This window comes from Stenella coeruleoalba, assembly GCF_951394435.1.
Source record: "Stenella coeruleoalba genome assembly, chromosome: 5".
Lineage (NCBI taxonomy): Eukaryota > Metazoa > Chordata > Mammalia > Artiodactyla > Delphinidae > Stenella > Stenella coeruleoalba.
The window spans coordinates 69,603,227-69,618,482 of record NC_137150.1 but is presented as its reverse complement, the minus strand read 5'-3'; positions in this window follow the sequence as shown (position 1 = coordinate 69,618,482).

Here is a 15,256-nt window from a genome sequence, read left to right as displayed (position 1 = left end):
ATTAAATGCAGCTGAAGAGATACATAAGTACACTGGAAGATGGATCTGAATAAATAGCCAAATTGCACCACTGTAAGATTTTTCAAAAGAGTAAAAATATGATAGCTGTAGAAAATAGAATTCACAAAAATGGAAACTTGAATAGTTGATAAATATAAGAAAAGATTATTGTCTTACTAGCAATCAGGAAGATATAAATTAAAATAAAAATATGATAGCATATGACACTTTGGAGAGTTAACATACTTGATAACATGAGATTTTAATGAGAATGTAGAGTAACAGGAACCTTAAACATGGCTGATTAGAATATAAACTGATACAACAACTTTAGAGAATAATTTGTCAACAACTTATTTGCTTATACACTTACAGATTTATATTATCATTTGGCCATTCAACATCTAATAAATATTTTAGAGAAACTTTGACACATGAGTACAAGGATATTTGTTGCAATATGTTTGAAATAGTTTTTTAAAAAGTCAGTAACCTAGTTTTGAATCTATGGGGATAGGCTAAATCAATTGCAGCATATTTTACTCCAGTATTCATTTCCACTATTCAACAATTTCCTGTTTTCCATTTTCTAAGCACTTAGTAAGATTGTACTTCCTTATCTACTTGAAGTTTGATATGGCTATATGACTTGCTTCTATCCAGTGAAAGAGAGTAGCAGTGATATTTGTCACTTATAGGTAGGACATTTAAGGTCAGTGCAGAATTTCCTACTGTAAAAGACCATGAAAACATGCAACAAAATGAAGCCGTCATTAGTGCAGGTCCTTGAATGACTATGATGATGAACAAAGCCAACCCATTGCTTGCTGTGGACAGACAGGTAGCATGATTGAGATGTAATATTTGTTGGTTGTTTTTTCTCTAGGAGTATCTTTATTTCCCAAAGAGGAATCTGAGAAGCTAGGCAGAGGTTCTGAAAGACTCTTAAGGCTGTGGGTACAATAACAGATGTTTAAGGACTACAAAGGATTGGGACCCTGGATTTAGGTTGTAACCCTCATGGGTCATATTCTTGGAAAATTGAAAATAGATCAGCCTTCACAGATGTTGAAGCCCAGTTTTAAAATAACTGAATTTCTGATACAATTAAAGTGATTACTAGGGATTACCAGATTTTCCAGCCATCCACAAAGCAATCATAATACACTCTAAAAGAAGAGAACAGGGCTTCCCTGGTGGCGCAGTGGTTGAGAGTCCGCCTGCCGATGCAGGGGACATGGGTTCGTGCCCCGGTCTGGGAGGATCCCACATACCGCGGAGCGGCTGGGCCCGTGAGCCATGGCTGCTGAGCCTGTGCGTCCGGAGCCTGTGCTCGGCAACGGGAGAGGCCACAACAGTGAGAGGCCCGCGTACCAAAAAAAAAAAAAAAAAAAAAGAAGAGAACATAATTCTAGGCTTTAAATTATCTCTCCTAGCTTAAGTATGCAACATCTGGCAGTCAACCAGTGATAAGCAGGCATAAAGGAGATAAGACAGTGTTAACTTAAAAGCCAAAAGAGTCAACGGTGAATAGCAACAGAGCCACAGGGAATCCAGAGACTGGGTTTATCAGACACAAACTTTAGAATTATTTGAATAATATATTCAGGTACATGAGAAAAGACAGAAAAATTCAGCAGAGAATTGGAAACCTTAAAAAATTGAACATTCTGAAATTGAATAGCAAATTAGAAAGAGCTGAAGATTCAATTAATTGTTATTAGATTAGAATAAAATATTCACACAGAGGCTCCAAGAGTCAAAAAAAAAAAAAGGAAAATGGAGAGATAAGAATAAGGAATATATGGTGCATCATTTCTTTTTTAAAAACTAATAATATGTGATTTTAGAATCTCAGAAGAAAAGGAGCAAAAATGAGACAAAGAAATTATTTGAAGAGACAGTGAATGAGAATTTTTCAAAATTGATAAAAACATCAAGCCATGAATCAAAAATCACTAAGAAACCCAATCAAGGGTAAATATAATGTAAATTAAACATATGTACATTAAAGTAAAGATGAAAATTAAAGAGAAACCCCAAAATACTCAGAGGAAAAAGGGAACCATCACCTTCAAGGAGATTACAAAACGACTAGTATTTGACTTCTCAATAGAAATAATGGAAGCCAGAAAACATGGAACTTTAGGGTGAAGACACCAGGTAAACACTGTCTTTACCAATTGATCAAAGCTAGCATTAAAAAAAAACCAACAGAAAAAAGAAAAAAAAAAAAGAAAAAAAAAAGCTAGCATTATAACAGGGAAGAACAAATCTGACTCCATATGGGATCTGTGTCCTGTACTTTAACCTTTGTATTCTACTGCTTTTACTACAAGTTAATCACTAAAGGAATGTTACCTATAGCTTAAAAGATACATAATGGCCCATCTCCGGGAATCCTGCCTCCCATGCCTGAGCTTAAGGTAAAATACCTTCATTTAGCTCACAGGAAACATCCTGACCAGGCCCATCTGTGAATGGCTGCAGGAAAGAAGAAATTAATATATCCCCTCTGGAGTCTGGCTGGGACCAAGAAATATTTGCAACAACTTACCGCCTTTTTTACTTTACCTCCTCACCTCCCCCTCTTTGCTCTATAAAAAAATTAGCATCCAAACCCAGGCAAGATGGTTCTTTGGGACCTAGTCCACCATCTACTTGGTCTGCTGGTTTTCTGAATAAAGTCACTATTCCTTGCCCCAACAACTCATCTCTCAATTTATTGGCCCATTGTGTGGCCAGCAGTAAGAGCTTGGACTCAGTAACAACATCACCAGTCTTGATATATTGTACTCCATTATTATGATGTAAGGAGAGGCACTTCACATCTTTGATAATCTTCCTAAAAGCTCATAACCCTAGTGATCATGAAAAAAACATCAAACAAACCCAAATTAACAGGAATGTTATAAAATATTTACCCAGTACTCTTCAAAACTGCTAGGGTCATGAAAAACAAGGAAAACCGAGAAACTATCACAGACCAGAGGAGACAAACAGAGTATGATAATCAAATGCAATGTTGTATCGTAGATTGGATCCTAGAGCAGATGAACTGCATTAGCAAAAAAACCCAAAAAAACTAATAAATCCAAATTTAAGTCTGGAGTTTAGTTCAGAGTAATGTACCAATATTAATTTCTCAATTTTGAATAACATGTCATGGTTATGAAGATATAATACCAGTGAAGGGAATATAGAATTCTCTATACTATTTTTGAAACTTTCCTATAAATCTAAACGTTTCCAAAAGAAAAAGAAAAACATAATAGGATACTGCTACCCACCAAGCTGAATGACTAAAACTAATGAGTCCTCAAATAATGTTATTTTAAGAGTAAATTTGTACAACTATCTTAAAAGACCATTTGGCACCATACTTTAAAGTAGAAAATAAGCATAAATTTGAAAATACACATGCCATCTGATCCAGAAATTCTACCTCTAGGTGTATATTCAACAGAAAAGTGTGTACATGGACCTCAAAAAACATGTATGCTGACGCAAGAGGGAAGAGATATGGGGATATGTGTATATGTATAGCTGATTCACTTTATTATAAAGCAGAAACTAACACAACATTGTAATGCAATTATACGCCAATAAAGATGTTAAAAAAATGTATGCTAATGTTCATAGCACCTTTTTAAAAAACTTTTTAAAAATAATTTATGCTTTTATTTTTGCAGTCTTTTTCTTTCAGCTTTATTGAGGTATAATTGACAAATAGGAATTATATATATATAAGTTATGTGAATTGATGTTTTGATATATGTATACTTTGCAAAATGATTACCACAATCGAGCTAATTAACGTATCTATCACCTCACGTTATTATTTTCATTCTTTTTTTTTTTCTTCTCTCATCAGGTCATATAAATCTTCGCCTTTTCTTTTTTAACTTTATACCCATTGAACAACAACTCCCCATAACTCCCCCACCCATCCCCTTGGTAACCACAATTCTACTGTCTACTTCTATACCTTTGACTATTTAAATGCCTCACATAAAGAATCATCCGGTATTTGTCCTTCTGTGACTGACTGCACTTAGCATAAATGTCTTCTAGGTTCATCTCCTTGTTGCCATAGTAGCTTTATTTGTAATAGCTGGAAACAAAAACCGGAAACAAACCAAAGTCCCATTTACAACAGAGTGAATAAATACACTGTGGTAAATTCATTTCATGGAATATTATACTCAATAAAAATAAAAGAACTACAGCTATATGTAACAACAACATGAATAACTCTCCCACTTGATTTCTGAGTCAGAGAAGCTAGGCACAAATAAATACATACCACGTGATTCTGTTTATAGAAAGTTTAAAATGAGATTAATCTATAGAAGTTAAAGTATGGATAGTGTGTCTGTGGGTTCTGTGAACTTGGGCAGGGAAGAAGTGTGATATAAAAACCAAGGACTGTGTTGAATTTATAGCATTCCTAGTTATGCCTCTTTCTCTTCAATGCCAATGAGTCATTGCTTCTTTCTCAAATAAAGCAAAATCCTTTAGCTCAATCATAGGCATATCTTAAGATGAAAACAAAATTAACAAATAAGATCATGGAACAAGCATCTAGTTTATTGTGCAATCAAATTTCAATCATATAGGGTTTACCCCAGGTTTCAAAAGTTAGAATTTCTTCATACAAGTCCACCTCACACTCATCAAGAATAATAAATATTTGTATTCAAGGAAAACACTCTGGATATTTTGTTGTAGTTCCCCAGTAGCTGAGTATTACTAACAAGTCACAGGTGGGTGAGAATACCTAATTAAGGGGATTGGGGGGCGGATTTAAGTTATATATTGTAATCCTGAGAAGAAAAGGCACATTATTCCAAATCCTTCTCCAAAAGCATTGATACCAGCACACAAAACACACAGCTGGCATTTCCCTTTATGAATCCCAGGAGCATCTTCATTTGGACCTTCATCCTATTGAGGCCTAATAATGAGGGAAATGACTCTTGTTTCTAATATTAAACAGGTAGCATTGAGAAAGAATCCCAGGATGGTGTGAAGTGTCAACAGCTAGTTCTGAAAAATTTGTAAAATTGATTCATGCAAAGTAGTTGCAATTACTTAATAAAAGTGCTATAAATAATGGATGTCCTTTTTTAGCTCTGCTCTGGAGATTAGATGCAGAGACCAAGTTGTCCATGTAGAAGAGCTGATCTAGGACAAAACACAAAGCCTGGTCTGGGTCCCAAAATCTAAAAAATGATGACCCAGACTCGGCTTGAGGTTGTATTTGTGTCAATTAACTATGAACCAACAAGCAGAGCAATGAATAAAGATCAAATGTGAATTCAAGTGAGTGGATGTGGCTTCCCGTTGCTTCCCTAGCTCTCCTGGAAGTTCAGTGGTCAATGTAACCAGTGCAGAACATGAAATCCTCTGGGAGAGAGGAGCTCAGAGACCTGGCTGTCTCCCTTTGAGCGGAGGGGGAACAACCTTAGCACTCAAGCCTGTCTAACAATGCATGAGGACATTTTTCTTCTGCTCAGGCTGGGGAAGGGCAGCACCAGCATGGAAGTATACCTCCAGCACATAAAGAAATTCTTGTCCTACTATAGTTACATGTTTCCTATTGCATCATCGGGATTACTTACAACAGGACTAGCCATTGTCTCCCAAATACAGCCAAAGAGGGATTGCTTTGGAAGTCCCGTGAGTCCAAAGGACAGCAGCAAGGACCTATCAGCTTATGCACATGATATTCTTGTTACAACAGATTTCCTTTAGGTAGGAATTACTATTTGTTTAAGTGACACATGGTTGGGATTTTCACTTTTACCATTAAAGAACCCATTGGGAGAGAAAGTTAATGTTTATGAAAAGAAAAAGATGCAAATACTAAGAATAGCACTAAATCCTTAACTTCCAGGTGGGAATTATAAAAGGAGGCTGTCATCTTTATTAGAGATTTCCATAAGAACATTAAACAAGTGGACAGAAAGACAGACACTAATAGTCATCATAGAATAGTTATTATAAAGGAAGCATATAGAAAATGACTGGTTCTTATCATCACTGAAGGTCAGACTAGAGCAGGATTATTGACATTTGTAACTGGATTATTCTTTATTGTGGAGGGCTGTCCTGTGCATTACAGGATGCTTAGCAGCATCCCCGGACACTACCAGGTGATGCCACTAGTGACATCCCCTCATCATGACCATCAAAATGGTCTCCAATTATTGCCTGAGAATATTCTCAGAGTGGAGAACTCATAAAAGCCACCAACCTAGTGGGTAGGTGGATGGAGTTGTTAAAATGGATGCAGAGAAGAGGAAGAAAAGAGAGGCTGGAGCAGAATCCCAGAGATGGCAAAACCCAGGCAAGATCACTCCCTGTTGGGAACCACTGAAGAAAGATCCAAGGGAATTAAGGAAGACTCTCTGAGAGCAATGATTAAATATTTTTTAAAATATCACAGATGTAACAGGGAACAACAAAATCTGGCTCCATGTTGGATCTGTTTCTTTTACTTTAACCTTTGCTTCCCGTTGCTTTTGTTACTATAATCACTAAAAGGATGCTGGCTATAGCTATAAGCATACATAATGACCTCCCTCGGGGAACCCTGCCCCTCTGCCTGAACTTTAAACCAAAGTGCCATTGTTCAGCTCATAGGGAAACACCCTGAGCCTGCCCACCTGTGAACGGGAGCAGGAAGGAAGAAATTAACACATCCCCTCCCGGAGGCTGGCCAAACCAGGAGATATATTGCAAGACTTATGGCCTTGCAATATATTCAAATATATTCAAATGAAATGGAAACTGATTCTAAGATTTTGTGATTTACATAAAGAAAAGTGGCTAACAAACCAAGGTTAATCTGCCAAACTCATACAATATTTCTGTGCTATTATCTGTGAATGCTTCTTATGGAATTTGTTCACACTAGAAGTTGTATCATCAATTCAACTCAGTTTAACCAACATCCGATATAAGCCTGGGGGGATAAAGAGATGCTCAGGACAGCTTTCTTGGCCTCAATGAACTTATTATCTGGTGATAGAAATACTCTGAAATAAATTATATTAATTTCTTTCCCAAGGAAATTAATTTAATAAGTTACAAACAAGGAATAAAAATGACCTTGGAAATCCAAGGAAGGAAGCACTTAATTTCAGCTGACTGAGGTTGGGGGGGTGGGACACAGGGAGTTAGAGAGTTGAGTGTGTTAATTAATATAGATTTGGAACTGAATCTTATAACTGGTAAAAGTTCAACAGCTAATAATGGATGGTGGGCACTAAATAATATTATAGGTGGAAGGAACAGAAGTGGCAAAAACTGAGAGGTCAGGAGGCATAGGCTCTGTTTGTGGAGTGAAGAGTTAATCTATTATGACTGGAGTGTGGAATGTGTGATCACATGGCCAATGTTGCTAGAAAAATAGATCTGTCAGCTATGGAGAGGTCTGAATGCCAGGGTAAGGTGTATATGATAACGATTTAAAATTTCTGCCCTATTGAGCTTCCCTGTTGGCGCAGTGGTTGAGAGTCCGCCTGCCGATGCAGGGGACACGGGTTCGTGCCCCTGTCTGGGAAGATCCCACATGCCGCGGAACGGCTGGGTCCGTGAGCCATGGCCGCGGAGCTTCCGCGTCCGGAGCCTGTGCTCCGCAACAGGAGAGGCCACAACAGTGAGAGGCCCGCGTACGGCAAAAAACAAAACAAAACAAAACAAACAAAACTTCTGCTGTATTACTTTGGATATTTTAGTTTTATTTATTTTTTTAATATTTATTTATTTACTTTGGCTGTGCCAGGTCTTAGTTGCGGCATGCAAGATCTTTTTAGTTGCGGCATGCAGGACCTTTTTAGTCGTGGTATGCAGACTCTTAGTTGCAGCACGCAAACACTTAGCTGTGGCATGTGGGATCTAGTTCCCTGACCAGGGATCAAACCCAGGCCCCCTGCATTGGGAGCACAGAGTCTTACCCTCTGGACCACCACGGAAGTCCCTGGATATTTTAGTTTTAAATTATAGACTGCTCTCACTGCTTCCATCTCTAGACATAATGATTATTAATAGAGTATATTGTTACTAAATTAATGTTTTAATCTTTTCAAAAGCATAAATGCACCTGAGATGACTTGACTGGTAGCAGTTCCAGAATTTATATCATAAGAAAATGGCTTGTCAGTCCTAGTCTTGTTGTTGAATTTGTATAGCACACTATTTTCACTAGAATTATAAATCCATTTGGAGTGGCTTTGAGAAAGACAGTGGAGTTTACAGAGGTACTAAACTTTTCTGAAAATCTGATTTGGATACTACCATTATACTTGGTTAATTAAGAGGTTAGTAGGTTAGGGATTAAAGAACAATGTGTTTGTTTATGCCCTACATCCAGAGATGAAGCAAAACTTTAGGTAACAAAACTCAAAACATTTAGTTTGTGTACACAGAGAATAGAAGAAAAGGGATATTTGAATATTATGGTCCACCTTCTCCAAAATGTCCATTGGATAATAAGACAGAAAAAGCAAATACTTTATGTTATCAGATACTTTACATTAAATAAGTAAACATCCTTACGTTAGCCTCTAAACCTTTTACCTTCCCCAGCAACTTTTGTCCTGTGGAGTTAAGAATCAAGGTTACAACGTAGAGTTGAGTTAACGTCAAAAAGAGACTCACAGTTTTGTCAGGAACTTGCCTACTGAGGAGCTCACCTCTGAAAGCCCTTCTGTCAAGAGAGTTTGACCTATCCCAAAATAGTCTGAATAATCACTCCTCTAAGAAAACAAAAATGCCTTTGTGAAAGGTGTCATAAAAATATAGTTATGTAGATTTCATTATCATTGCCCTTGTTCTATCTATTAATAGCATATTTCTGAGATGCTTCATGTATACAGAATCTAGACAGGAGTTAAGGTCTACTTGAATAATTGAACCTTCTACTGAAGTGTGATTGAAATAGTGTTCCATACTGAATGATATGGTGCGTCCCATATACACCAGTCTTTTATTCATGTGCATGTATTATATGCTGTCTTGTGTGTGTGTGTGTGTATATATATATATATATATATATATAAAATGTCAGAATTTGTCGCTGGGATCATGCAGTATATATTCTTTTGTGCCAAGCTTCTTTGTTTCAGTACAATGGTTTTGAGATTTTTCTGTGCTGTGGAGTGTGCCAGTAATTTATTCTTTTTTATTGCTGAATAGTGTTCTACTGTATAACTGTACCACAATTTGTTTATTCATTAACCTGTTGATGAACATTTGGGTTGGTCCATGTTTTGCTTGTTATGAAAAAAGTGCTGTATACCTCTTGCATAGGTATTTTTGTGAACATAAATGGAATTACTGGATCATATGATAGGTATATGTGTAACTTTTAAAGAAATTGGCAAATTGTTTTCCAAGTGGCTGTGTAACTTTACATTTTCACCAGTAATGTATGAATCTTCCAATAGCTCTACATGCTCACCAATACTTGATGTATCAGACATTTTATTTTAGCCATTCTAGAGAGTATGAAGAGGTATGTAATACTTATTTTAATGTACTTTTCCCATAATAATTAATGATGCTAATAATCTTTTCCATGTGTTTATTGGCCACTTATATATCTTCTTTTATAAGGTGTTTGTTCAAGTCTTTGACCCATTTTTATTGGGTGGCTTGTCTTTTTATGTTGAGTTCTTTATTTTTGCATATAAGTCCTTTGTCAGACATGTGCATTGCAAATAGTTTCTCCCAGCCTATGGTATGCCTTTTCATTTTCTTAATAATCTTTTTTCATGATACATTTTTAATTTTGATAAAGTCTAATTTGTTTTCTTCCTTCCTTCCTCTGTGCCTCCCTCCCCCGCATCCTTCTTCTTCTTTTTTTTTTTTTTCCACAACTTACAAAATGAATTGGTAAGCATTTTCTTCTTCTCTAGTTTCTGAAAGAGTTTGTATAAGAACTCTCTTCTTGTGTTATTCTACTTTCAGGGGTCACATGCCTGAAAATAGTTCTTGCATATACTTTTTTCCAGTTTTATAATTGTTTGCAGCAGAAGGACAAATGGCAAGGACATGATAGGTATTCAACAAATGGCAGGAGTGCAGAGGTTAAAAGAATGGATTTGGAGCCAGAAGACTTGACTTTGAAAACTAGTTACAGTTGCAACACTTAATCTACTGGGGTAAAATACTTAGCCTCTCTAAGCTCTAATTTCTCAATTATAAAATAGAAATGATAGTACTAGTCACTACCTCATAAGATTGGTTTGAGAATTCTATGAGAAAATACATACAAAGTACCTCCCAACATACCTAGCACATGGTAGATGCTCAATTAATATCACAAGTTGTATTATTATTCTCTTTCTCGTCCTCTTTCCTCCACCCACCCCTTGCCATCCTCAGAGGTGACTTCCCATCACATACATCATCTTTTCCTTAAGATCTTCTGGCCTTGGATGGCCCCATCACTCCACTGATCACTCACTCTGTTCTTCTCCAGCGGCCCACACACTAGTTCCAGCTTGTACCAAATCATTTCCAAAAATGTCATTTTATCTAAAAGTTTTAATTCCAAGTTTCACCTCTTTAATTACAACCTCATGTCTTTCCAGCTCTCCCATTCTTCAATCCCAATTTCCCTGCTCTCCATACAATTCTGCCAGGACCAGTTATAAACAGTAGGATTTAGGATAGCAAGACTGTCATTCAACGGACATAACTGCCACCAGCCTCATCAGTTTTTTTTTTATAAATTTATTTATTTAATTTAATTTTTTTTTTTTTTTTTTTTGGCTGCGTTTGATCTTTGTTGCTGTGCGCAGGCTTTCTCTAGTTGTGGCGAGTGGGTGCTACTCTTCGTTGGGGTGTGTGGGCTTCTCATTGTGGTGGCTTCTCTTGTTGCGGAGCATGGACTCTAGGCGCGCGGGCTTCAGTAGTTGTTGCTCGCAGGCTCTAGAGCACAGGTTCAGCAGTTGTGGCACTTGGGCTTAGTCGCTCCACAGAATGTGGGATCTTCTCAGACCAGGGCTCGAACCCGTGTCCCCTGCATTGGCAGGCAGATTCTTAACGACTGCGCAACCAGGGAAGTCCTTTTTTTTCCTTTTTTAAACTACTGTTTCCCTTTAGTCACTCAGCCTTAGCATAAGACCTACAGTCTGGTCAAACACATTTGATCAGTCATGGCTTAATCAAGACATCAGCATCCCTCAGTGGGTTTGAAATTCCTGTAGTCCACACAAAATTACCTAGTAGATTGGGGAACCATCATTCACTTCTACAAGTTTTACTCTTTGACGCTGTTAGTGCTCTCTTGGCAGGAGGAAGAATCTGAAATACTGAATGTAATCAGATCGCTTGGCATCATGGCCTTGATGGCAGGAATGTTGATGCTTTTTTTTCTTGGCAGCACGTTAAAACCTGAGGGAGTTTTGTGCCAGTGCCTCTATCCCAATAATTTCTGATTTAATTGGATTGGGATGAGGCCTGACCATTAGTGTTTTTAAAATGTTGCCCTGATGATTTTAATATTCAGCCAGAGTTAGGAACCACTGCAATAGAGGGCGAAAGCAGATTATTAGAACAGTTTCTCCTATCTAATCCCAATAACTCAATGAGAGGAAACTTACTCTTCAGTGGTGTGCTAGAGCTGGCTTGCAGGGGCTCATGAAAGCTGATTGTTAACATCTCACAAATTTTGCCAGCCAATTGCTATCTCATTGGTAGATTGAAAGTGGTCATGTAGGAGCATTTACTCATTGGCAAATACTACATCACGGTTTTCCCCCTGATTCGGATATAATTCCCCAAAGTGGAATTATTGGATGGGTTAGAGCATATACTTTTTTGCACATAAAATAGCCTTGGGATTTTGTTGAGAGTCTTTAGTTAATTTCCCTTTCACCTTGAATCAGAAAATTATATGTAACTGAAAGCACTCTCCTTTTAATATTGTGTCTGATGAAAGTTTTTTTTCCTCTGGCTCACCATGAAAGTTCTCTGCTTCCTCTTCTTTTAAATAGAAATGGCTGCCCAGGGTGAATAATTAACTTCATAAATAACTTCATAAACATGAACTGACAGTTAAGGAGAACACCCCACTTTCTATGCAAATCTATTTACTCTCATTTTCTCATTGGTCTAATAATTTACATCTATTGATCTGTTAGATGTATTGATCTAATTTTCATGGCTCTCCAGACCTCCTGGCAATTCTTCCAGTACTACAACACAGGAGCTATTGCTTTCCATGGGTTTTATTGCAGGTATGTAAAAGAAAATAAAAGTTATCCAGGGCAGACATGATAGCACAGAATATCAGAGATGGAAATGGCCTTAGAAGTCATCTAACCCAAGTCCCTCATTTTGTAAATGGCCAGATGGGCCCAGACAGTTTAGATGACTTACCCATGGCCATACCTTCAATTCGTGGCAGAGCCAGAACTGTACATAATTCAGGTATCTTCACTTCTAAGCTATTTTACTTTTTCTATGCCCTTGAACAACAAAGTGTGGTCAGCCCACCAGTAGCATTGACATAACCTTTAAGCTTGTTAAGCCCTACTCCAGACCTACTGAAGAAGAATCTGTATCTCAACAAAATTCTAAGGTTATGTGCATGCACATTAAAGTTTAAGAAGCACTAATCCAACCAATAATTCCATTTCTGGGTTTACACCCAAAAGAATTAAAAACAGAGTCTCAAAGAGAATTTGTATACCCATGTTCATAACAGCATTATTCACAATAGCCAAAAGGTGGAAACAAGCCAAGTCTCCACTGATGGATGAATGGATAGACAAAATGTGGTATAGACACACAATGAATATATTCAGTTTTAAAAAGGAGGGAAATTCTGACACATGCTATAATATAGATGAAATTTGAGAACATTATGCTAAGTAATATAAGCCACTCACAAAAAGGCAAACACTGTATGACTTATAGGAGGTACCTAGAGTCAAATTCATAGAGGCAAAAAGTGGAACAGTGGTTGCCAGTGCCAGAGGGAGGGGGGATTGGAGAGTTGTGATTTAAAGGGTTCAGAGTTTCTGTTTTGCAAGATAAAAATGAGTTCTAGAGACTGGTTGTACAACAATGCAAATATACTTAACTCTACTGAACTGTACACTTAAAATGATTAAGAAGATACATTTCATTTTATGTATATTTTATCATAACAAAAAACAATCCTCACTGTAAAAAAAGAAGCACTAATCCATACCAAATTGATTCTGGTTTTCTGTGAGGTTTGATTCAACAACTGAAGCTGATGTCAAATAGAGTTAAAACCAGTCAGGAGACTATTGAAATGAGTTGAATAAAAATGTTTTTCATTTATTTAAAATTTATTTTGATTAGGCTTTCTGCTGGCTCGGAATCCTCACAACAATCTTCAGGTGGTTACTTAATCCTCATGATGTTATTAGGGTGACCAACTTATCCTGGTTGGCCTGGGACTCCCACTTTCAGCACAAAAGTCCCCATGTCCTAGGAAACCCCTCTGTCCTGAGCAAATCAGGAGCATTGGCCACTCTGTTTATTGATGCACCTTAAACGTGATGCAGCAGCTAAGCAGAGCCAAGATTCAAACTCAGATCTGACTGACAAAAGAACCAAAAGAACTCCAATTCAATGAATAAGAAAAAGAGAGGAGTAACCATAAAACCTTTCTGCTGATGTCTATGCATCATGATAAGATAATATCACTGTGAGATGTCTCACTATAGTTTGGGTTTAAATTTAAAAGAAATTTAATCTGTCATGTCAAACATTCTTAGCTGATTGGCTTCTCTGTCCCTATTAAAGATGTCATTATGACCATTAATATGCAGGATACTGGTCATGGTAAGCAAAGACGAATTTCTGATTTGTGTGTTGCATTTAGAATGATGGTGAACTACAGCGAAGAAGAAACAGGTAATGACCCGAGGCATGGAGTATCATCAAGGCTGTAATTGGTATTTGTCCAAAGTCTTCTTAACAAAGGACTTTTAATCACTGTAAAAAAAAAAAATCATTGTAACTGGTAGTAATGTTCAAAATATAGGCTGACAACTGGATGGGCAAAAATATTTGGATTGCAGTCAGAGAATGACCTTATTTGATTTTCCCTACATTTATTAGAGAGTGAGTAGGCATGGGCATGGGGAGCAAGGAAGCCAGAGAACTGGGGTCCACCTGAGTCCTAATAATCCATTTAAGCTGAGAAATCTCAGACATTCACAGACTAACGATGCTATAAGATCATGCTATAAGATGATGCTATAAGAAAACTTTGCCACTGCCCCATACTGCTGTGTTTGTTTTCATTTCGTTTATTCACTGTGGTTAATAATAAAACCCTTAAGTCATGGGTAAAGGAAGGCAAGCTGGTGAGACCATGTACTGCTCTGGTACCATCTCTGGATTAAGGTTGGTAGAGGATTGAGAGAGAAATCTCCAGGTAGTCCCTGTGAAAAGACGACAATAGAATGCTAGCTCCCGTGAGCCTGTAGAAAGAGAAAATGTAGCTCTTAGAGAGAGCTGGCCTTGAACAAAACAAAGAAGCAGCTCGGAAGTCTTAACCCAAGGCATTCCCCTTGTAGGTCCACTGAAAAGTTCTCTTATCCACTTAGAGATAAACCCTGTAGAAATGAGGGCAGCCAAGTGAATGAATGATAGAATAGAGCTACTCTCAAACTTTTCTTCCACAGCACCCTTGACAAATGATGTTCACATGCTGGTAAACTCCTGTGACTGCTCCCAAGGCTCTTCCAAATTTTTGGTGTGATTTCTGGAAATTCACTCTTGCAAAATAGGATGCAAGTGAGTGACAGTAATGTTACATGGACATACATTGATGTCCCTCAAATTTATTATATGACAAAAAAGACAGCTAAGCTGCAAGCCTTCGATCTTTAATTGTCAAGAATGACTTCTCTCACACAAAGATCTGTACACGTATGTTCATAGCATCATTATTCTCCGTAGCCAACAAGTGGAAACAACTCAAATGTCCATCAACTGATGAATGAATACACAAAATGTGGAATATCCATGAATACAATTCAACAATTAAAAGGAAGAAAGTACCGTAAATGGATGAATCTCTAAAACATTAGGCTAGATGAAAGAAGCCAGACACAAAAGAATATATTCTATGATTTCATTTATATAAAATGTCAAGCAAAGACAAATTAGACACAGAAATTAGATTAGTGGTTGCCCCGCGGCTAGGGGTACAAATAGGGAGGAACTGTAAATGGGCATGAGGTTTGTTCTCAGG